Raw genomic sequence first — 23428 nt, forward strand, 5'->3', positions numbered from 1 at the left:
CGTGCTTTTGGCCGAGTGCGAGACGTGATGTTGCATCCTCTGTGCATGTGAGAGACATGCCTCAGCGAGCCAATAGCAACGTTGTGAGATGAGAGCGATAGACATTGAAATGGGAGCGAGAGATGCTCGTTGTGTTTGTACTGTGAGGAAGTTTATAGTTTCATTTGTTCTTCGTGTGCGTCAATGAATATGAAGTGTGTCATTGCTTTGTTGTTCCGTATTGGTTTATGCCTGTGTTGTGTTGTACATGTTATGATGTCAAGAAAGCGGAGATAGCCCTCCGACGTTCAGTTGTAATTAGAGGTATCGTTCGGTGCGTACATTAGCATAGACTGCCGATGCTAGCTTAGCCCTTTATCTGTTCAACTGGTGTGCCCTAATTTCGGGCTTGTTACAAACTGTGTATAAATATATGTATGTATATATGTATATGTTTACTTTGTATCACTTATAGTTGTATATTCCCTTTGTATCAGACCACACACAAACAAACATACATACACTCACAAACACAATATAACTACCACATCAAGTTCATTAAGTAAAGGAAAGGAAAGAAAGCCTGTGCCTCATCGTCCAGTGTTCTTACCGACACTCCATGGTGACAACTAACACACACCATTGAGCCAACACAGAACCTCCCCAACAACTTGGTCTACTGCAGCCTTGATTAATGATCCAATTTGAATTTGTATGCGTTAGACAACTTTTCAGTCATATGACCGGTGTCCCCATTTTAGTCAGGTTTGGGTGTATATAGGAAGAAGTTTTTACCACTCAGTTTGAGTTCTGTTTACGATACAGCTCCGTTGTGTTAGGTGCCTAGTCTTCATTGTGAATACCTTTGTTAACCATTGCTCTGAAGGTATGTTTTGTATTTGATGATATTTCATTATCATTGTATTGATTATCTTACTATTTAGATAATAAACTATTATTGTGCATTTTAAGGTCAATGCTCTGATCAAGCAGACGATTTTTACCTATGCCAGAGTTTCATGTCATTAACTGTTTAGCGCTCAAGGTTACAGGTAACGCACTTGTGCACATTTCTAAAATTGGAGTCAGATATTAACGAGTCAATTATCTCCCTGAACATCTAACCAGAATTGAATTGGGTTTCCCAAGCCGGGGACAAACACCAAGCGTCTCCGGCCTCACGATCCTCCAATCTACACCGGGTAACTCACCGGGTAGTTAATCAGATTACATTTGTCTGTAACGCAGTAATGTAACGCATTACTGTTGATAACTTCAGTAATCGCATTACAGTTACTAATGCAAAAATGTCTTGCGTTACTTGCATTACTGCGATCTGCATATCGGGAGGAGAAAAAAACAACCAATCAAACTTCCCTTTACAGTGGCCTACGTGTGTTTGCGTAACACTCGTCACTTGACTTAGCCCCAGAGTTCAGGAGGCGAAACAAGAATGGCAGAGCCGCTTAGGACGTCTTTTGAGGGATGGAGGTACATTACTTCGTATTAGTTGCGCAAAAGGACAAAAACGTAACTGTACAATGTAGCCTACATTGTGCCCACGCCAAAAACACCTCTCCATCGCCGCCAACACAAGCTCTAATCTGTCAAAGCATCTTCAACGGCAACATGCTAACTCAAGACTAGTAGCTAAAGATCCCCGGACCCTGAGTGACACTGACGCAGATAAAAGGTTGCCTTTGCCATTGTTGCCGACACCAGCCAAGCAACTACGACTTGACTTTCAACAGCAGGTTACCAAAGCAGAGATAAACAGACTTGTAGCAGCGTAGAGGAAATGTTGCCATTTAAAGTTTTAAGCAATATTTTATTTTGAGATGTTGTAGAAATCAAGACGTCCGTAGAAGGTAGTAGAAAAAGGAGTCAGAGACAAAATATCTTTCAACAGCTCAAGGCAGCTCGATGGTTTATTTCGGCAAGGCAATAGCGCATTCACAAGACATACGAAAAAGACAAAGACCAATGCCCCAAAACTCATGTTTTGTAGGCTAAATGAGAATAATCCCCCGCCCTGCACAATAATGACGGCACTATACTGGAAAGTTCTGGACTTTCTTGTCCTCACCCCCCTTCCACCTTGCGTGCATTGCTTTGGCTAGTGAGGATGTTTGTTGAACTTATCAACAGCTGAATAACCCATCTTTCAAGTACTCCCCCTCTAATGTCCCAGGCCTATGTCCTTGGATCCCATCATAACAGACTCTGCTTCTCTCTCCTAATTCGGGCCTGGTTCAGCATTACCAATCACTATTGGCAATGATAGTGGTCCCATGAGATAAATCTCCCAGTACGTTCACCCCTACTCCTTACCGCCTGTCTCATCTTCTCACGCTTTCTTGACAGGCCCTCTAGAGCCGGATGACATCACCATAGGCTGTTGTGCAATAACAGCCTATCTTCCCAGGAATACCATTTCCTTTCTCAGACTTAGTTTGCCAAATCAAGTCCCCCCCCAGACATTCTCATCTGTTTGGAGAAAACCAGTTTCAAGCGGAGTTTATCAACTGCGCAGTGATTTTTACCTACGCAGTTAGGAGTCAGCCATCTTAGGCCCCAGAACCTAGCCTGGGGTCACCTTCTTCTAGTTTGCCCTGCCACCCCATAATCAATCTCCCACGACAGAAACATTTTGCTTACTGCCAGTACTGTAGCCTTGTTATGCTTGACAACTTTTAGGTTGATGTTCATAACTTTTTTGTCAGCTTTGTGGTATTAAAAAGCATAAAAAAGAGATCTGTCCTCATTATAATAAGAATTTTAGTTGATTTGGGCATATATATGGTACATATATTGTTATTTGGCAAGTGCATCTCAGGTGATGTTACGGAGTAATCCAAAAGTAATGTAGCTAGTAGTGTAACTAGTTACTTTCAGCAGTGAGTAATCTAGTAAAGTAAAGCATTACTTAAAAAAAAAAAGTATCTAGTAATGTGTAATCTATTACTTTTTTTGAGTAACTACCCCAACACTGCCTATGTCTGATAACCACAATATTGTTATGGTTATGTAACGTTATGTCAGTTAACGCCACAATAAAGCAACACCTCATCATCATAATAGTAACATATAATGGCCTTTTTAACTTAGAATAAAGACGGAACCAGATATTCAAGTTTACAGTTTATTTAATCGAACACAATACTTAGGCAGTCATACTAAAAACACGAAGCAAAAAGAACAACATATGTGGTGAGTTCCAACTAGAACAGGTCTATATTTCTAAAAACCAAGTGAAAGGAATACTATACAGTAGGGGTGGGGGAAAAAATGTATTTGAAAAAAAATGTATTTGAATCACGATTCAGTCTTCCAGCAATTCACATCGATCCACAAATGTATTGTTTTTTTTTATTTAAAAAAATGTTTTTGATCTGTGAACCCAAGAATCGATTTGAATGGAATCGGGAGGTACCAAAGGATTCCCACCCCTACTATACAGTACTAATAGCATTGATTTCCGTAAAATTCTCTTGATGTGCTTCTTGATCGGACTTGTACAGTTTTCTGACTCTACTGCAATGCCTTAGCTCACACGCTCGCAACTGGTTGTCGCAGTATGACGTGTATGACGTGTGCAGCTAGTTGCGAGCGTGTACGAGCCCTGGAGCTAGGAGCATGGTGAGCCACTGTTCTGCGCAAAACCGGACAAGCCGGAACTGGAAAGATGCCGTTTCATGCTCTTGCTTGCCTCACTGAGCACTTTCCATAGAAATTAACAGGGACACCATCTTTAAAGACCTCGGTAGCTTGGTCTAGTTATATAGGTCTATAATTTCCTTGCATATACTGTGCTAGCTGTGTTATGCTAGCTGGTTTTGTTTTGACTGGCAACGTACTTGCATTGCTGTTCACAAATGCCCATATAAACACATAGAGTAAGGTTCCCTTCGCTTGCTAGGCTACCTGGTCGCGTTGCCAGGTATCATCGCGTTGCCAGGTATCATCGCGTTGCCAGGTATCTCACCCTGTTACGTGATTTCCATTGAAAATGAATGGGAGGCAACCTTTTGGTCTACCGTCCCAGACATTTTTCATATGGGTGGCCAGACCGGGACCACCGACGGTGGCACACCGAAATCAAAAGCCATATGAATTTCAGGAATTGTATTATGCTGTTGTTGATAGACGTTAACATTCGGGGCTTCTTCATGCATGTCTTTATTTTTCAATCAATTAATGTCAGTTTCAACACAGTTAATTTTCATCAATAGCAACAAAATATTATCACACACTCCTTATTTTTAACAGACATGTTACAATAGCTTCCAATCTTCCATAAACTTCTTTAACCCTTGTGTTATCTTCGGGTCATTCTGACCCATCAGTCATTGTGACCCACCGTCGTATTGCGACAACTTTACCGCATAAAAAAACAAAGTGAAGCATTTTCTTTTAACCGTTGGGCTGTCTCAGACCCCCCACATTGCAAAGGTTAAAAGAAAATTATTTTTATTTGTTTTTGTATTGGGTAAAATTGGGTAAACACAACGATGGTTCGTTATGAACCTTTGGGTCATGTGACCCGAAGGCAGCACAAGGGTTAACACCCTCATTTGCCAAGCGCCAAACGTGGTTAGAGCGAGCATTATTCCTTTAAACACTTTACTAATTGAACATAAAATAAATGCTTTGTTCATTAACTTCAAATATATTAACTTGTTAGATTAACATAAATGAAGCCATCCCTTAAATTCACCGACCGCATAGGCTAAGACGGATATTATAAACCAAAGGAAAACTCAAATAGGCCATGCACTGAAAATTAGGCTACATCCTTCACCCAGCGTACTCCCCCAGTAGCCTACCTTGTTATTGCTTGTATGTTGTCAAAACACAGGAGAAAATAAAGAGACTTAGAAGACGTCTGTTCTCTCACAGCTTCTCCATGCATTTGAGAAAGAGGCGCGAAGATACTTTTCTCCCAAGGTCCCTGTCGGCAGACCGTCAAGAGTCTGTGCTCTTATTGTCCATATTACTGAACAATAGTCCTTCGCAACAACACGTTGACGTTTATCTCTCTATTAATTAAAGGAATCTGTGTTTGTGTGTATGTACAATAAGAAGGGTTTTAGTTTCCCACTATCAGAGAAGGAACCGGGTGTCCTCTTTATAACCCAACGAAGTACAGTGCCGCGATTGACGTTGTTTGGATAAGCATTTTGACAAATAATTTAAAATAATTTTAAAATAATTCGCAGCAGTTTGGCTTGCTCTCCCCGTCCCAGCCCCTCCACTCGGATTGGTCCTCTGGTCTGCAGCTCTTTGTCGTGATCCGGCTCGTTTGGCTCAGCCACTGAAAAGACACAGCTCTTTTGGCTCCCAAACAGCTCTTTAAAAAATGTATGTTTTAACTATGAATTTGACTATGATAGGTGTGAAAACAATTTGAATTACATTATTCAATGAAATCATACTCTACCTTAACCACAGCATTAAGAAGCTCTTAACGCTAAGAGCTTAAGAAGCTCTTAGCGTTAAGAGCTTCTTAACGAATCTGGGAAACCCGGCCAATGTCTTTAAAATGCATTGATTTGTTCTGGCTCTCTTCCGAGTTTCGACTAAGCTACTCGTCTAACTGAGTGTGTGTGAGTTGGCTCCACCCTCCCTCATGCAGTATAATTGGTTGACACAGCATGTATGATTGACAGGAACAGAATGTGAGGATGATCGTTTGCGCCTTTAGGCCTGCTAGTATTTTTTTGTTTTTTGTTTAGTTAACTATTTTAAATACAATTACAATTCATTATTTCATAATCATTAAATTTTTATAGGCTATATTAATCTATTAAAAATAGGGTCGGCTCTTCAGATATGCGAGTCAGCTCCCGACGTTCACCTACAAGTTCATTCGCGAACGACCCATCACTACTGCAGCGAGTTTTCTAATAACATTGTCTCAAGAACTGCACTGTGCAAAGTTAATATTTTGCAGGTGTCCTTATTATAATCCAACGGAGTGCAGTAGGCTACTGCGATTGAACTAATGCAATTGAAATTCGAAATGAAATGAAACTAGTAGTAAGGAAAATATGGAATCGTTTCGTTATTTAGAAGCGAATTCGCTATTACAACCGATAATCAGCTGCTTTCGAACGGGCTGGATAGCAAACAGAACGACAATATAAAGTGGATGTAGGCTACTTTCAGTATAGATCAGTGAATTGTTTATGTATTTTCTGATGTCAAATCTGCCACCACATTGCAAATGTACAAGCGCTGTATGGTAAATTAGGCCTGCAATTATGACAACTGGCTCAATCATTGTAATGACGTCTGTTATTAAAGGTCCCATGACATGAAATGTTAACTTTAGGAGGTTATTTCACATTAATATGAGTTCCCCTAGCCTGCCTTTGGTCCCCCAGTGGCTAGAAATTTCGATAGGTGTAAACCAAGCCCTGGGTATTCTTCTCCGCCTTTGAGAAAATGAAAGCTGAAATGATTGGTTTTGAAAATGCTGGTTCTATGACTTCATAAAACCGAAGGTTACCTCCCCTTTCTCTGCTTTCCCCGCACAGAGAATTTGGCCCACCAATGAGAAAATGAGCTACGACCTTGCGAGCGCGATATTGGTTTTCCTCGAGAAGCATGGCAGTTAGCCCCGCCTCTTTCTTCCTCATAGCATTTAAAGCTACAGACACAGAAACAGCATGTCCTGAGGAAAGCTCATTGTGGGACTGCTTGAAAGTGGCTGTAATTCTGCACCAAGGCTGAATTTTGGTAAATTTGCTAAATGACAAAATGTAAATGTAAAAAAATTTGGTCGGGAAGTTGGGTCTGGGGTCGCTCAGTTAGGGAAAATGTCAGAACAAAAGCTGTTCAGACCAATAAAATTGTCAGGGCGGGCTTTATACGATGATGGACAGTAACGCAATCAACCACGTCACGAAAGAGCGCTTGGGTTGAATTCGTTTTCAACAAACAACATACCACGTTGCTCTGATTGGTTGTAGGTCTATCCAATTGAGCGAAGAGGCATTTTTTTTCTGCGTTCGGTTGAAACACGCCCCATACTCACAGCCCAACGGAGCGGTATTCTGACTAGAATTCTGAGTATGACAACGTCAGGCTAGTTTACAGGGTGAAGGAGTGAGGAATATTAAATTAAATAATCTGCATATATAGGTAGGTGTTAGATGATTTTCTGTCAGAGGATGGGCCAAGGAAGGCACCACAATGAAAAGAGTTGACTTTGTTTATTAAGTCGAGCTGCTCGGATCACGTCACCACGACAGGCAGAGTGGTTGGCATGAGTGAGAAAACATGTCTCTCAGAAGTCCTTTATATATGGCTGGACTGTACAAATATAGTTACCACCACAACATCTCCTTAAACGGTACACATTCCACAACTTTATGCACAGAAGAAACTACACACAGGTGATGCGGTCATCAATCATTGCTTGTACTATTCTCTGCATCTTGCACTTAACCTAAGTTGACCATAGCACATTCCTTGATCTATATGTGTATTGTCCAAGGCTTGCTCCGTGACCTCTTGACCACAGCAAGAGACAACCTCACACATGTATAGAAAATCTGCGTATCAGTAGGCCTAGTAAGAAAGTGTAGTTGTATGAGTGCAATTTTCATTTTGCTAACAGAATAACTGTTCTTGATAAATAGATAGATGGATACTTATTACTCCAGAGGGAAATTTAGGATTTCTTAAAGTGCTTACATTGTTCTTCTCTAAGGTTAAAAAACGTTGCTTCACCTATTGTTCTGGCGTTGAATTGTTTTCAGCACCCACAGCCTTCGGAGTACTATAAATTCAACGAGTCCGTCCGACTCCGTCCGTCTGTCTGTCCGTAACAGAGTCGGAGTAGTATAATTCGGCCTTAAATTGATTGTAGAATCCATCGTACGACAAATTTTTGTTTTACGGGCCGTTCCCAAAGACACCGTAGCTGAAGTTTCTCTTGAAAATATGTAGCTCTTGAAAGCGCATAGATTAGCCTACTCCTTACGAGCATGTTTGGGAAATGCACATAACAAATTTCGATGGTTCCGTTATTTTGCTCGATTGTTGCTACGATCCATCGTTATCGAGAAACGCAGCCCTGCTCGCTAGCAGGTTTTCCATGCCAAACTCTGCGTTTATACCTATCCCGAACGTCCCCCGACAGTTTTTAACATAATGTCATATCATAACCAACCAGGGACGTTGCTGGAAGGTCCCCTGAAAGTTTCAAATTAAATGTCTATAACTGACTAAATTGTGACCTTTTAGGAACTATAATAACGTCCAAACAACGTTTTAAGGACGTCCTAAGGATAACGTCACGGTATAACCTATAGGGGACCAAATAGTAACGTCACCGAATGTCCCCAGGACGTCCCTTGTTAGCTGGGTAAGGCCTGGATAAAAGCATCCAACAACAGCATGTCATGGGATCTTTACCTAAATGTTTAGATGTTTGTGGTGGTAAGACAATTTACAGTTTTTCACAATTGTTAACACACGTTTCTCAAAACAATAACGGCTTTCTCAAAACTGCACACACAAAACTGAAAACCTCACACACAAAATGCTAAACCTGACACTCCCTTTGCAAGATGACTCTTTGCCATCAAATCTCTTACCTGTTCACAAATGCAACTCGTGTTCTCATTTGGTACACACAGCCATTTTCGAATGCCACACACATACCATTCATAACAGTACACACAATAAGAATTTGCTGCACACTACCAAGCATTCACAGCACACAGTAGTGCAAAATTGAAAACACAATTCTAGAAATGGAACACACCAATACGAATGACTCTGGGGAATGAGCCATTTCAACTTTTGTAAAATGTCTCAGTGTAGGCATAATTTTTGCAAACATAAAACAGCACACATATGCGGCAAAAAAAGTTTTATTTCTGAACAGTACAGTACTGTCAACGGGCCTGCTCAACCCATTGCGGCACACAAAGTGATGTTCCCATCACGCTGGCCGGGGACCTCAACAATGGCGCGCTGGCCAATGACATTTCTGCCCCGGCGCCTCCTCTTCACCAGGTTGAATCCAACCTCATCAGTGAATATGTATTCATATAGCTCATTAGCTGTGTCATGCTCCTGGATCCGCTGGAACAGACAGCATGGTAATGCAAATTATAGTATGGACACAGATGGGTCAACACAGTGGGCTACAGTGAGACACTGTAGAAAAGGAACTATTGGATTACAGGTACAATACATGCATGTGTCAGTGCTGAATGTATGGGACTTACAAGCACAAACTCTTGCCGTAACTCCTTGATGTGGTCTGTGTTTCAGTCGAATAGGACCCTGTACACTTGTTTCATCCGCATGGCATTCCTGGGGCATTCCATTCCCCCATGTTTCTGAATGTGGCATGGTCAGCCAGGACCCTGGTTTGTATCTGTTGGAGTGTGATAGTGTTGTGTTGTTTTGGTTGTTGTTCACGAACCATTTTCACAATGTCAGTCTCCTGTTCGGCTGTGAAAGTGCATGTTCTTCCTCCACGGTGGTTCTCTTTCAGTCCTGCAAAATACAAATACAGTGAGCACACTGTATTCTATTGATATGCAGTATTTCAGTACACAAGGCAAATATAATTCATACCTGTTCTCCATTCTAGAAGTTCTAATGATGGCAGCAACTGTGAAGCGGCTGAGATTTGGTTGGACCCTCTGGCCAGCCTCCCTCATGCTCAAACCATGGTTGAGAACATGGTCAACCACGGTGGCCCGAATCTCATTAGAGATCACCGTTCTCTTTCTTCTTTCTCCTCCTTCTTCTTCCCCTCTTCCTCCTCCTCCTCATCCTCCTTCTTCTTGTCGTCCTCTTCCTCCTCCTTGTCATCCTCTCCCTCCTCTTCCTTGTCCTCTTCCTTGTCCTCTTCCTTGTCCTCTTCCTCCTCTCACTCTTACCCCTCTCATTCTCTGGTTGTTGATATGTTCTAAGTTCTCCATTGTTCACCAAACAAAACAGAGGCTCAAGGTCCTTTTTATGCTGCAGTCCTGATCGCAAATTGCTCACCAGACATGAGTGTTTAGAGATTTGAATATTTGTGTGTTGTAGGTTGATGCTTTGAGACAATACTTGAGAAGTGTGTGCAACAACTGAACATTGTGTGTAGTGTTTTGACAACAAGGTGATGTGTAATTGACATCAGTGTGTAAACAAGGAAAGTCAGAGTCTAATGCAGATAAGGGAGTGTGAAGTAGTGCCAAATTGGGTCGAGCAATTGGTACATGAAGTTAAGGTTGTGAAAATTTTAGCTTTTTGTGTGTTAACAATTGTGAAAAACTGTAACAGAGAACCAATATAGTACATTTTGATCAAAATAACATGAGAAATTCATAACTTAGGAAACAGCAGACAAATGAAGTCTACATAATCATTTGTATGAATGTAGGCTACCACAGCATTGGCAATTTGTCTAGAATAGATGTGGAGGTTGAACAAGTACTTCAGAGATGACAGAGAATTTTAGGATGTGATCTGAGAATTATAGGTACCAAAACCACAGAGAAGAACTGTCATCACCAGCTGCATCACAGGCACTGCACTGTCTATCTATAATTCCTGAAATCTGTGTGTGTCACCAACATCATCGCGGGCACTGTGCTCTATCTATAATTCCATGACTCTGTGTGTATGTGTCACCAATTTTATCATGGGCACTATGCACAATCTATAGTTCAAGGAATCTGTATTTGTGTTTCACTGACATCTTAATAACAGACTGCATCACGGGTACTGTGCACTAGTATAAAGAAAACTTAATTATCATTCATGAAACTTGAAACAATAGTCACAAACGCGAAATACATTTGTATACTCATTATGGGTGATTTTGCATAAATTTTTTGCATTTTAGCTTTATGTAGTCTCTAATAAACATTATGTTAGACTCATATTGTTATCCTGACTGTCAGTAGGTGCCAAATCCGAAATTAACAGGCAATTTCAAAAGTTGCTTTATAAGATAGATTCTTACCTTGGGAAAAATCCTCAAATAGTTAATTGTTTTTGCCTGATTCTGCCATTTCTCCTCTAGTCTCTTCCTGCTGACTCTCTTCCTGCTGTCACTGACTAGTATCACTCAGCACAGACCATCAGACCCCCACCCCCTCAGACAGTTAGAGCTAGAGACGTTCACTGACATGCTAGGGACACTGCATTTATTTTGACATGCTGTTACAACAAAACTCACACCACACATATTGTTTTTTTTGTCAACATATATATTCGCTACAAAATTGCTGGTTTTGCTTCTGGTGGAGATACAGTGGTGATACATGTTTTTACAGAAACGCCTGGCCTAACAACCCACATATGTTTGTTAACAATGTATTTAGAAGTTAATTGGTCATACATTCATAAAATAACTTCAAGTATCCTATGTCAAGTTGAATTCCTACTTCCCATTCATGAAATTGTATCTGGGTGGCGGACAATATGCGAATCGCGAGTGGGGGGCCAGTGGGGGGCTGTCAGAAATATTAATCTATCAAGCATTGCACAGTCAGTCGGTGAACAAGTTAAGAAAGCTTTATTGCTTGCGGCCGCAAGGAGACAAAACATCACACGCCATTGTGCTACAAAGTTTGTCCGCTAGCATGTTGTGCTAACAACCTATTTAAACAGACCCACTCTTGACAGTGATCGGTTAAAAAAAGTCATGCAGATGTCCCATGGCTCTTCCTTCATTGGCTCCCTTGCATAGACCTGGCACGCGTGTGTATGCATGTTTACGTGTGTGCGTCCTTTGAAATGGACATTTACAACATCAACCCTACCCCCACTAGTTGACAAGATAATGGTCACCAGACCTCAGTCTTCCTTTTAGCTTTGTCAAACAGATTATCTCCTTTAAATAAAAAAACGAACTCCCCTCTTCTTAGTCCTTAGCCCTAAGATAAGGGTCTTGTATGTTTACATAAGCATAGAGTTAATTCAGGGGTAGCCTCTCCTTGCACACAAAGCTAAACACAGTATCATTCTTATACAGGATAAAAGTTTACATCTTCAATGTTTCCAACAGGGGCCCAGCTATTTTTTCAGGGTGACCGTGGCCCCCTTTGTCCCCCTGACAGCACCACTGCCCCCCCGAAAAAAATCCTAAGGGAAACACTGTGAAGTCTCTCTTTGGTACCGCTTTTACAACCTCATATCGAAGTGACAGCTATTACAGAGGGCCAACCACTGAGGCACTTGACAGAAATGCTCAAGCAAGTGAATGGCTGTAACCCATGCATGCTGGACCCATGTGGGTATGCCTTACGTCAGGCAAAGCTATATCCAAATGGACAATAAATGCTAACGGATGCATGTATGTAAATAAGACATCGCTTTCTGTTGATTTTAAAGTAGGCCACAAATGAAAAGAGCACAGTTAATGAAACATTGAAATGATGTCTTATGGTTTCTGACTTGTAGACTTAAAGGTATCTATCATTGGAGTTCACAACCCATTCCAATCCGTTGGGGGATTTGAGGGTATCATGCTGTGCCAATCCAACGTGACCCCCGCTTCATTAGCGGAAAACAGAATCATGATGTATGTTTCTAGTCATCTTCTCTTTAAGAAGTCTAAAAAACACTTCCCCCCCGCCTGCTCCTACTTTTCATGTATGATGTGTGGTTAACTAGTAACTCGTCTCCATTGGCGCACCCGAAAAATTATCTGAGGTCGCGCAGCGCGCTCTCGTGGAGCTCTTGTGGAGAGACCTCACGAAGAGTGGTGGCTAGAACATCAAACGCGCGGGGACTGAGCACCGAAGGAAAACAGAGGGCAAAAGCACGAACATTTTCAACGGAGAGTGGATGCTGAAGGATTTTTACGTTAAAAGGACATTCAAAAGATCACCTCGACGCTAGAGTGCAAGGATAGAAGGGAAAAACATGAAGTATTGAGAGAATAGATACTGTGCCAGTCTTTAATGTTTAAGAAAAGAACAGGAATGGGGGAATTGGCGTCTCGTCAAGGCAGGTGAGTCACAGCAATACTCACGCTGGTCCGGGAAAACTGTTTTCTTTAGGATGTGTTTTTTAAATTATTGGATATCTTTATAGCTGTCCAGTGACTTGTTCGATTTTGACCAAATTAGGTTCCAATAGTTAGAAGGACACCACACTTCAATCAGCCGCATATCATGATTGCATGCATGTTGGGTTTTATTTTTGATGCCGCGCATGAAGCCGGTGCAGATTTTAGGTTTATGTTGGTAATTTTGTGAGTCTCATTTGAAAACGGGAACGAGGGCTTGTGTGATTTTGTTTGAAACTTTAAAGTATTATGTTACGTGTTACATTTACGCAGTAATGAAAGGAGAAAGTGATATGATTCCAATACTGGGCTGTTACAGCTTGTGATGAAGCACTTGTTACTTATAGCCTACAACGGATCGTGCGTTACAGTGTATCCATTCCTGTGGTTTAGATGTTATTGCGCGGATCTAAATGTCCACAGAGCGCACACAACCCATGTTTTAAACCTAGGCCTGTAATGTTCGAATGTAATCTGTTCCTGAGCAAAATGTAGAGTTTGAGGAGGTGGTAACCAATCATCTCCTTCCAGCGGCTTATGTGCAAGTAACATTTTTTAAATATATCGGGTGTTTTCTTTTGCGTTTCTAGTCAAGACGGGCAAAAAGCTACATTATCCTGCCTTTTTGAGATATTTTTTTATAAACATTCCTTGTCAAAACTGCCAGAGTTATAGGCATAATTGATCAACGTCGTTCTGTGGAAGGTTTCTTTAAGTTAACCGTAATATCAGGTATGAAAGCTACCGTTATCTATGGAACTCATAGGCTAGTTATATTCGTAGTTATTATAGACTTTGAGCTATAACCGTACAGGCACAATATTGCTCCAACTAGCTTTTATTCCTAATTGACAGGGTTGTCTCGCCCACCTTAAACCTAATGAAAACATTGATTTATGTAATGAGATAGGCTAGCCATAGTCTTATGACTTGAACAGTTATTGGTGAAAAGTTATGGGCAAGAGAAAATCTAGTTTTTATGCATTCTTGTTCTGTCCTGCTTCATCTCACTCCTCTGAAATCTCCAAGAGCAGTTTCCTAGTTAAATGGGCCCATTGTAGTGGTTGGTTGAAGGAATAATTAAGTGTGTGAGAGTTGAATCGCAAAAAGGAGAGAGGGAAGAGAAAATGTAGTGCAAGAGTTGTCATGGTGACCCTTGAATAAGCAACGTTTTGCTTGTCCTAAAGCCAAAAATAGGCTATAGGCTAAGATGCTAAGATATTTGCAATTCCTTTTGTAGTCAAGTTCACCTTTGTAACATGATGTTTAGTTTTGCCGAGGGGGATGCACAGTTTGCCCTCACAAGGCCTGTAAAAAAAACGACAACCAGTTTCATCCTGATCTCACTTGCTTTCAGATTTGAATTTTGTGGAATTTGACTGTGATCCGTTGCATGTAGGCTGATCTCCATTGCCAATGTGTATTGTGTCCATTTAGATGTTAAGTGTGCCGGTAGTATTATGTGGTGGATTATGCATGCTACCGCTTCACTCTGTCCCTCTTTCTATTTGTATTCCAGCCTCGTAAACCTTTTTTTTTTTACGTCCCTGCAGTTTCAAATCCGATTCCCCTCTCTTTGAAAATACAGTCCGTTCTTGGCATGTTTAGATCATGATCATGACAACATTTGATGTCCAAGTGAAAAAGTGCAGAGGATATCTAAACGGACTGACACCTACGCACACACTCGCTTGGACACACAAACTTCAAAACAACATAGGTACTCAAGGTAATCTCAGTGCGCAGCAGAGAACCAGACTAGGGAGGTTGGGAGTCAGGCTTGTGTTGTTTGCAGTGGTGTAACCTCTCAGCTTTGCAGGGCCTCACTCTTGAAAACGTCTGTCTGCTGAAAGGTAATTCTGGCTTTTGCCCTTAAATGGATACACCTGGGTGAGGACAGTGCTGTCTGCCTGTTTCATGACTGGTGACTCCTGCTGTTCAGCATTTAACAACTCTTACTTTACAAGTAGGCTGCAGGACCACGCAGGCAGTGGAGAGTGGTGGCCGAGGTGGTGTACTTGCATCACAGCTTCACGTTGGTATTGCACTCATGTACGATAAAGAGTGCAAACACATGCACTTCTGTGTTTGTGCGTGTGTGTGGTTGTGTGAGTGCACATGCAATTTTCATAATGTAACCCCAGTTATAGCCGAGAAATACGGAACAGGAGGAAGAGGGGTGAGATGGAGGTGTGTGTGTGTGTTTTATAACTCTGCTTATTGCATTTGAGGTGTTGTCAGTGAGCTACATGGAACAGGAACTACATTTTCCCTGGCAGGGTTTCCCTGACCTTGTCTGAAAATATTTCTTATATTTCCAAAATCATCCCCAAGACTTCTACCCCCCCCCCCCTCCCCCCCCCCCCACACACACACACAGACACACAGACAGACATGCAAAATGCCCCCCAGGCCAAACCTGCAACCGTTTCTGCTTTTCTCCTCTCCTTTTTGCTGACATATTGCTGTAAGATAAACAAACGGGGAAAGTGGTGATGTGGATGTCATATCTCTGGTCTACGAGCCTATGCAGATGAGAGACCCGACACCTCCCAGGTACAGCCCGACAGATAGAGGGGCTTCCGGAGTGGCGATGCCTGAACAAACTCTAATCTGAAAATGACATGTCCCGAGGTTTGACAACAAAACAGATGTAATATTGAGATGGATGTTTTCAGATATCCATGTTCAGATGCATGCGTATGAGTGTGTCACTGCATGGGTGGGCGTGTTGTGCAGATTCAGGAGGGGGATTCTGCCCCGTACATCAGGAGATGTATGGGGCAGAATCATTTAGAGAGAGAATTCAATCTTTATGCTATAGCCACTTAAAATGGAAATGATCTGAGAATTCTCTGGATTCTTTAAGTGCTCTTCTCAACAGTGGCTTGGGGTGCTGACGAGGCAAAAAATAAGTCACATCTCTTAATGCCAAGTCAAATTGGTGTGTACGGAGGACGATGGAGAGAGAGCATGCTCCTAATCCCGCCAGCCAAAGCCATGGATATAAGGGGTGATTACCGGAGAGAAAGAGAGAGAGAAAGCCTGTCTCCTCTTTAGGGAGAGAGGATGCCGTTTCTGCTGGCTGTCAAATTATGAGCCCGCCTCTTAACGGAACCATTATGTTTCAACACTTCCAGATTTTGTCTACTTTGCATTTAGCTCTTCTAATGGAAAGCCTATGCACAGGCAGGTTTAGTCATTCTTAATGGGAATGTAATTTTGGTAATAGCAGCATTCAGAACTACGTTTAAGAGATTGAATAATTCAATGACATGATCGTGTATGGTGTGTGCAATAGCAAATCCTTGAGACACATAGATAGCCAGTGTCTGTAGTTGTATATGAGAGCACACTGATTATTCTGCATTGTCTGTTGACCGAGAACATATCCTTTGACTACTGGGTGTCTGTGCCAGGGAACAGAGTCTATCTGCTAAACAAGATGCCTCTGGACATAGTCACTCTGTCTACTTAACAGATGTCGCTCTGTGTGTCTCCCCTTTCTGTCTGCCAGAAGTTTGAGCTTTGTAAAAAAAAGAAATCTGTTGTTTTAATACTGAACACGCACAGCCACACCAGAATCAAAGCCTCAGAGGACAGGGCTTTTGGGTTTAAATCAAGGACATCCATCGTAGTACGCAGTGGAAAAGAGTAAGAGAGGAGCTATTTCTGATTGTTTTCCATTTAAAAGAGTAGAGAGCCTTTTAAAAATGCATAGTGTGGAGAGAGTAGTGAAGTAGTAAGAGATGGAGAGAGGGAGCGGTAGAGAGGAGAGAGATGTGTGTGTGTGTGTGAGGAAGTGAACGAGAGGACGGATATAGAGATGGGAGTGTTGTCACAGTGAGGGAGAGAGATGGAGAAGGGAGATGATGAGGAGGACGTCCACCGATGCTTGTAGTTGTTTCATAGACACAGTCATATCAGGTGAGATTTCCAATAAAGCAAAGAGTACAACCACACAGAGGTTCTATGAAAATCTGTTTATTTAAGGCAATTGGCTTGGAGATTATGGCTTTTTTGACACAAATGTTTGCAAACAAGTGTCAGCTGGGGGAAACTCTTGTGACAGGAGGTGAAAGTTGGGATGCAGATTACAACGGTACAGTACACCCAAAAATCACCACCGATTTAACAAAGCTATTTCACAGTTAGTGTTGTTGTGAGGGGCAGCTGCGAGTGTTTGATGTCGGGTACAGAGTCCCACTGCATTCCAGGACAGGGAATCAGGGAAAGAGGCGATGGAGCAGTACTGGAGCAGCACTCCTGGAATTATAACAGATAGCCACAGTGATAAGGGAGAAAGGGTATAATTTCATGAACAGAGAGCCAAAGAGAGATAGAGTAAGAGTTGTGATGGAGGGAGAGTTTGAATTCCTGGAAAAAAGACAGAGAGGCACAGGGAGGGATGAGGGGTATAATTCCTGGGGTAAATTAGTGCCGATAAGGGCTGAGTGTGTACCTCCAGCCTGCCACAGTTCCCCCCGGGGCAGCCTCTTTAAGGAGCTTAGTCAGAGGAGTGCCTCACGAAGACATGACATGGAGCTATGCTGAAGTGCCTCCATCAAGCCAACCCTCCAATGTGGGTCACTATCCTTCACAGGCTTAATCCCATTCAGTTGATTCACTCTGCTTTATTAATTCTGGGTTTTTAAGGGGGAATGCTAGTCTGTCGGTTTGTGGTGCCGCATATGACAGGACAGCAATGGGAATAATGGGGACGGAAGGAGTGTGCTGGTGACGCATGTATAGTGTGTGTGTATGTGACAATTGTGATGTGTGTGAGATTGTATTGTGGATGTGTTGACACTGCTTATGTGACATATCAGTGTGTGACATCTGTAATGTGTTTGTGCATGTTGGTGCACACGAGTGTGCGTGTGCTACTTGTGTGTACCATCTGCAGCGTGTGTGTGTGTCTAACATCTGTTGTGTGTGTATGACATCTGTAGTATGTGTGTGTGTGTGTAACATCTGTATTGTGTATGTGTGTGTGACATCCACAGCTTGTACACCACAGTTGCAAGTCCCAGCTTTGACATTTATACCCAGCCTCATCGGTAAGACTATCCCCATCCCTGTGTAAGACTGTGAACGAGTGCCTGGAACTCCAAAAGATGCAACAATCCAGGAGGCCACCTCCAGAGTCACTAGGTCACCTACACACGGGGAAACATTACTTACCACCTCAGATTCACAGGCAGCTTTACCCTCGACTGTGTGAGTATTTATAGTCATACTTCTTCTTTATAGTCTTTTTTTTCATTAGCTTCCCTCCTGACTCGAGTGGTGCTGCTCTGGTCGAAATAGCAATGAACTCAGACCCTAGCTGTCTGGTCAGACCAGAGCCCATAAGGTAGTGTGTGGATGTGTGGGGTGTGTGTGTGTCAGTCTGTGTGTAGGGTGTGTGTGTGTGTGTGTGTGTGTGTGTGTGTGTGTACGGTATATGTGGTGTGTATGTGTGTGGTGTGTGTTTGTACAGTATGTGAGTGTTGTGTCTCTGTGTGTATATTACTGTATGTGCGGGTTGTCTGTGTGTGTGGGCTGTATGTTCCGGTTGTGTGAGGGCAAGAGAAGGGTGAGAGATAAGACAGTGGTGTCACTGGTGTGTGTTAACCTCATAATACTGACAGATTACAGATTTAAATACTTTAAATCTCAGAGAGCACATGCTGCTAGTGATGAAGAGAGTGGAAATGACTGCTGGAATGTAAGAGATTAATGGACTCTCCTTTCTCTCTGTCTCTCCCTCACTCCATGTCTCTTTGATTCCCGTTTCTCTCTCGCTTTCTCTTTGCTCGTTGTCTATTTGCTCTCTCATCTCACACGCTACTCACTCTCTCCTTCTCATTTTTTCTCTCCTCTCTCTCTTTCTTTCTTTCTTTCTTTCTTTCTCACTCTTTCTCTTTTTCGTCCCTGGTTGCCCATCATACACTCACACAGCCAGAGGCACAAGCAAACACTGGCCTCTAATCATACTCTTTCTTTTTCTCTCTATGCCCCTCTCTCCTGCAAGCTCATACACAAACACAGACACACAGAAACAGACAAATAACCCCCCTCAGTGTACCTTGTGCATTCATAATGTGTCACACCATCATGAGATTCTTCAGAAGTATGTGTGTTTCTGTGCTTGTGTATGTGTTTGTGTGCCTGTTTGTATGTGTGAACAATTGTGCACAATCCCTGTCTGTGTTTCACCGTATACATTACTGTGAGTGTGTCCGTGTGTGTGTGTTTGTGCGTCTGTGTGTCTGTGTAAAGGTCACAGAACTGACGTAGTGTTTCAGCATCAGGGTCTCTAATATTACCTTCCATATTGTACCCAAGGACATGGTACAATACCAGGTCTATAGTTTAGCCTGTTATTTTCAGCTGCTAGCTATAGCTTGCTATTTTAGCCTGTTAGTTTAGTCATATCAAAAAGTGTCTTGTACATATATACGTATATTCCTAGTTTGTGCAAGAAACCCAACATTTATAGGCAAATTATGTACAGACTGCATCATGCAGAATTTAGCTTACTACTTAGTCTGCATTTTAAATAGTATTCAACATGCTAAATATACACAGATATATTAAAAAGTATGCACTGTATAACATAAATAAGATAACATAAGATACAACATGCAGTAACATGTAGTGTACGGTTGTGTACAGAGAACATGTAGTACAAGACATACAGGAGGACAGGGCTTCGTTTGAGTGGGATTTACTTGTTTTTTATCACCTTGTATGAACAGCCAGCTTCCTCTGTCTCCTTCTCCCTGTGTTGTAGTTTTTTTGGAGGGTTTCTGTGCATCTGTCTTAGGTTGCGGTTATTTTGATGCTAGGATCTAGGCCCACTCTTAACTGAGTTCTATTTTTAGCCTGTCAGTTTGGCAAAGCTGCCCGATTTAGCCTTTGAGGATAGAGAGATTCCTCCACCGAGCACAGAGCCCATCTGTGCCTGCACGATACTGCTCCCCAAAGGAGTCCATCCTCCACAATTAGAGCTCTGCTCCACCAATATCTCCACACCACTACTTGGCCTGTTTAAGAACAGGCCCTGGGAAATTGACTAGATATCAATCTGACAAATTTACTAAGAAAGGAAATTAAAAAGTGGGATGCCTTTTTTTGCTGACATTGATCCTGTTTTTAGAGGACAAATCCTTCTATCCTGGCTCTTAATGAAGGCTGATTCAGATCTTTACTGCATAAATTATGTGATAGTTAAAGCTTAATGAAATTAGAATGACGTTTCTTACATAATTAGGCATTTCACATTAGCCATTTGAGTTGACCAGTACTTTACTATATTCTCTATAAATATATGCTGAACATTTGGAGACATGTGCCCAGAGAAACTGTGGCATTCTTGTGAGCATCACAGTTTGATTGGTGTCTCAGCATCCTAATCCTCCTGCCGTGATGTTCCCTCTGCGACTCACCGCTGGCTGTCGTGTTTCTCATCGTCCAAATTCACCTGGAGATGTGGGTCAATACCAAAATAGCCTGGTGGAGTACACACCCTCTCTCCCAAGATGGCCACCCTGATAAATGGCTGGTTGTAGGTCAGCTCGCCAGTGGCAGGAGACTAAGAGGAGGAAGAAGAGAATAGAAGGAAAGAAACAGAAATAATGGGGAAGGGGAGGAGAGGAAATGGGCATCTGCGGACGTCAGGAAATGTGTTGCACACACCACGTATTTGTACGTAAATAATCTCTGACCATTAACTTATTTTGAGTCCCACACAGTTGTCGATTATGGGTTTTGGTGTGCAGAGTGTGTGTGTATGTGATGTGTGTGTTTGGAGCTTTCTTACGTGAAGTGATGGATCAGAGGGCATCTTTAATTGAACGGAGTGATGAATACAGTAGTTAGGTGGGTAGTTGATGGAGATTATGTGGGTGGACACATGTCAGTGTCAGTGAAGTGCCACAGGCGTCATTCTGGCACTTTTATGATCCCATAAGTAGGTGGGAGGGATTTCATCCCCCCACACACACACTCCCTAAAAAAGCCTAACTTCTGCACACCCAAACCCATAATCACTCACTATGACAACTCTGTGGGACTCAGAATAAGTGAGAAGTTAGAGTGCAACACATTTCCTATCCTCCATGATTGTCTGTTCAGAGCATGTGCGCAAGAGAAGAGGGTACTATTTTACCCTCCAATTTTAACAATGGGGAAGAGACAGAGGGAGAAGAGGGGAGAGAGGAGAAGGAACAGAGGGAGTAGAGAGCAGGTTGGGGGAGGAGAGGCTGGGCTATAGACCCACAGGACACCCTCTCAGTGTCATTCTGAGATGCTCTGTCTGGTTGAGGAACACCTGGTGGTTGACATAATAGAGGTGCGGACAGCACAGTGTCCAGGCTGGAGAGTAAGATGATGATGAACTGAGAGACAGAGAGAGACAGAGAGAGACAGAGAGAGACAGAGAGAGACAGAGAGAGACAGAGAGAGACAGAGAGAGACAGAGAGAGACAGAGAGAGACAGAGAGAGAGAGATTAAAGTTGGAGAAACATAAGCCATGATAAATCCTCTGACAAGCAAGCTCTGGGCCCTAAAAAAAGCATTTTTGCAGGTTTCTTTTCAGTTTTTATTTGAATTTCAGCACCTGTAGTCCAAAATGACTAAATGATTTAGTGTTTTGACAACCTCAAAATCAGTGGCATTCTCATCTACTATTCTCTTTGGTCCGTGGCTCTTTCAAGCTTGTTCTGATTTCTGCACAGTAAAATAAAACACGCCTGTAGGATGGAATTTTGAGGAGCTCTTTCACTGCTGTCTGGACCCTGTACTCTCTGAAAACACCATGCTGATGGAGTACTTTATTTGTGGTATGGAAAATGAAAGTTCTTTTGAGAAAATGTTTGTGTGAGTGATTTTTATCAGTAAAACCAACATATTTCAACATGCAAGATTTAGTCATTTTAATTGTGTAATTAGTTATGTGGGATTCTGGGATTTTCACTGCTAGACATACAAAGTTCTGCAGGTCCTAGCTGGTCCTCTCTCTATTTTGGTCTCTCTCTCCTTTCTCTCTCTCTCCCAGGTAAGACTCTCCTCTGGGCTACATCTTAATGATAGTTCTCTGATGTTTTAACTGAGCCGGGATCACCACTATGTAAAGTAACTCAGAGTTGACCTAATAAAGCATATCTCTGTCTTTGTTCCCTGCCGGGCCCCCTGTAGCTGAACATGGAGGAGCGTGAATGGTAAAGCCTTATCACAAAAGATGTGACATATTTCCTCAGGGACGGCTGTGCTTTGTGTCTCTGTGGCCCACTTTTCTCTTCATGTTAATGCTCTGCGGCACAGCAACAAAACCGATAAACAAAATTTATAAAACAGCTGGGACTCATGCAAAGTTCTGTCCAATCAAATCCATTAGCAGAGGTTTCATGCTCTGTAAAACGTATTTTCTTTCTTTCATTACGTTAAATCGTTTAAAGCAGAGTGAAAGCACCCGTCAAACAGGGTTAAAATGCTAAGCGCTGGTGGTGTATAGTCTGGGACCCACCCTCACCCTCGCTGCTAGCCTACAAACAATACTCAGACAAGGCTTCAGCATGTCTGTGCTACATCTAGGCAGGTGAGACGTTCTAATAAAAGGGAGTATTTATGTGCTGTATGGCCACCATGGATGAAAACATGGCCGTTTCAAAGACAGAGGCCGAAGGACAGAAACATATTCACAAGATCCAAGCTAAATACTGCAAGTTCATACAAGCATAGCGATTACAAAACAGACTCATGTGCTGTATTTGTCACCCATCTGACGGCCGTGGCAAAGGAAGCGGATAGGAGGGGAGGAGAGGAGAGGCGAGGAGAGAAAAAAGGAAAGGAAGGAAGGGAGGGAAGAAGAGGTGAGAGGAGATAAAAGACATAAGAGAAAAGATGGCAGAAGAAAAGAGGAGGGATTCTCAACTGGTGGATTCTCATCCTGGGCTGGCATCCTAGCCTCCACGGAAGATGCATTACTGGAGACAGAATAGAGAAGGTGGACGTTCTATCAGATAAACAGCATTAGTAGATGTAATCAGACCGCAGAATGGGTGAAGTGCACCTCTATCGATTCAAGGTTGTGCAATTCAAGGTCCTCTTGTTTATGTTAATGTTGGTGCGGTGTACTGTATGGAGTCAGTTGCCGTATGCTGTCTGGTTGGTAGCCAGTAGTTTTATGTATGCATGTGTTCTTTAGTTCCTTATCTATGACAGGCTTCACTACCAGCCAATTGCATGCTACAAAAGTAACAAACAAGCCCTGGGGCCTCATGTATAAACGTTGCGTACGCACAAAAAGCTTGCGTACGCTGGTTTTCACGCACACTTTGTGATGTATAAAGATTTACTTGACGTGAGAATGTGCGGGCCGTCACGGAAACTTTTGAGCAGACGTGAGAATGTGCGGACCGTCCGCAAAG

The 23428-nt window shown here is 42.4% G+C and overlaps 2 protein-coding genes across 5 annotated transcripts in view; both read left to right on the plus strand.

The window, feature by feature from the left end:
* Positions 1–23428, plus strand: part of LOC134032503 (myelin proteolipid protein-like) — a 422406-nt gene that overhangs the window by 96223 nt on the left and 302755 nt on the right. The window lies entirely within an intron of this gene.
* Positions 12712–23428, plus strand: part of LOC134032131 (neuroligin-3-like) — a 205829-nt gene continuing 195112 nt past the window's right edge. For all 3 annotated transcript variants that reach the window (XM_062475965.1, XM_062475966.1, XM_062475967.1), the window contains exon 1: positions 12712–12955. The gene's annotated coding sequence lies outside the window, so the exon portion shown is untranslated. The remainder of the gene's footprint in view (positions 12956–23428) is intronic.

The sequence above is a fragment of the Osmerus eperlanus genome, chromosome 13 (assembly GCF_963692335.1).
Source record: "Osmerus eperlanus chromosome 13, fOsmEpe2.1, whole genome shotgun sequence".
Taxonomy (NCBI): domain Eukaryota; kingdom Metazoa; phylum Chordata; class Actinopteri; order Osmeriformes; family Osmeridae; genus Osmerus; species Osmerus eperlanus.